Below are 2,308 nucleotides of genomic sequence, written 5' to 3' on the forward strand. Positions count from 1 at the left end.
AAGTTTCTCTAAGACCTTGAGATAGATTGTCATCGGTATGTAGTAAGTTTCTCTAAGACCTTGAAACGTGGAGCTAAAAAAGACTTGTTTGGTAATCTTCTATTCGCCTGGCATACTCACAACGGGCAGCATTATCATTACCATTTCAAAACCGTATGCGTAAGGATGTTAGTTTAAATTAAAGGCATAATGATGAGTACTCTGCAAAATCCTCTTACACACTGATAAATGTTATTGACAGTTCCCAATAATAATTACAAATAGTATTAATCCTTATCTTGCCAATAGTTTTTATACAGTTAGGGATAAAAGGCCATATTAGTATGCTATCTAATCCATCTTCTGAACAAAGCGTTTGTGGACATACCTTCACATTAAATAACATTTAATATGAATCTTAATGTTTACATTTAATTAATAAAGTAGTTAGAACAAATAAATAGGTTTTATTTATTTCATATAACGTAAATAATTCATAGCAATGAAAATCTTTAGGTGTGAATATCTCCTAAACAAAGCATTTGGGGACATACCTTTAGAGGAAATTTTTAATTTTGCGGTCCTTAGTTCATATTTTCAGTTTGGTCACTTAACCATGAAACACCCTTTATATACTTTACTGCAACTTTACCTTTCCAATTTTAAAATAGGCTCTGTTGTTTGGAATCCATATAAGAAAACTAATGTAGATGCATTGCAAAGTCTACAAATGTGGTTTTTTAACTCTTATTTGCTTCTGTATTTCGAACTAATTGCGTGCAGCGCTTGAGGCGCGTAGTTCTTGATAAAATTAGAGCAACTTTCTTTGTTGTTCTCAGGAATAAGTTAGCTGTAAGAATCCTGTTATTCATTTTAGTGTATTAATAGATTAGAAAATGACTCCCCCCACACCTTCCACCAGTTTACGAACATTCCTCGTACGAACGTTTACGTTTTCGAACTTTCCACCTAGACCATAACAAAAGACATCTAGGCCAAAACATAAAAATAACATATATATGGAAACATCAAGACTAACAATAGCAAAAATATTCGGGTCAGAAAATTGTTTATTACGTAAGTTATCGTGTATTTAAATTTTAGTTGTTTGAGGCGACTCATGTACTACATTTGGAATTGTAATCACATTGACCTTGGACTAAAATAAATCTTAAATTGCTCCCTATTTGATAGTTTTTGAAACAACTAGCCTAATCCTCTATTCAGAATAGATTTAAAGAGTATTTATTACAAAATAGCGTTGGTTCGATAAGTAAATATATTCCCCAATGCGATTCAAGATGAAGTAAACTTGATGATGGGGCCTAGGTGCTACTGAAGTATAGCAATTGCTGCCCAGACTAAATAATTAATGGACTTTTGTAAAGTTGGGAAGTAAAATGGGACAATTAGGGCGTAATATGAAGCTGCCATCCTGTAAGCACGCCCGATGCTGAATAAATAATATCCTAAATAATCGATATCATTATACATTTTGATAAGCTTTTTAAACTGACAGTCCGTCAAAGAGGGCGTAGTCCTTGGAAAGGAGTCGACTAGGTGAGAAGTTACAATCCAACTGTATCATTGCAATCGGGATATTCTTTGTACCATTAAAGTATCATTTTTCAGTTAAATATTCGATAGATTAAGTTGGAACGGATGAAATACCACATTTGTTAATTTTATTTTAATCTTAAAATTTGAAAGATCCTAAATAAAAAATCAGTTGCTTTTCTTTTTTGTATAAAATAATATCGTATCAGTGCTTTTAAAATACATCGGAAACATGTTTGTAAAATATCTCGAATAAGCTATTCCACATACCAAATTTTTAAACAATTTATATACATCTAATTTATCTCCTTTAACTAAAAAAAAAAAATCAATAAACCAGAAAAAACCTTGAGGAAATTACAATCGTTCATTATTTCCATTTTTAATTTATCATTTTTAAACAATTACATCAAAAAGAAATTGAAAAAAAGTCGTAGGCAGGTTTACTGTTCAACTATCCTTATTCTTTATAAATTTTAAATGTGCAAATTGTTAATATTATTTATAATAATAAAAAGGCTGCCCAATAATTTACAAATGTATATTTATCAATAAAACGGTTATAAAGCCATACTGATTTATGGTTAGCTCTACAGATAATGTTCATCTTCAGCATACTGTCATGTTCACTTTGCCCGCGTTGATGTTCAGTACGTCCATATTCCTGGTGATGCCTTCCCAAGGGACACCCTAATCCAGTTTATGAACAGCCCTTATGGCTTGTGCAATCTAATTGACGTTTAGGTTCAGCATACTGTCATGTTCACTTTGC

The sequence above is a fragment of the Halyomorpha halys genome, unplaced genomic scaffold (genome assembly GCF_000696795.3).
Source record: "Halyomorpha halys isolate HHAL.00 unplaced genomic scaffold, Hhal_1.1 Scaffold102.1, whole genome shotgun sequence".
In the NCBI taxonomy this organism is placed as follows: Eukaryota; Metazoa; Arthropoda; class Insecta; order Hemiptera; family Pentatomidae; genus Halyomorpha; species Halyomorpha halys.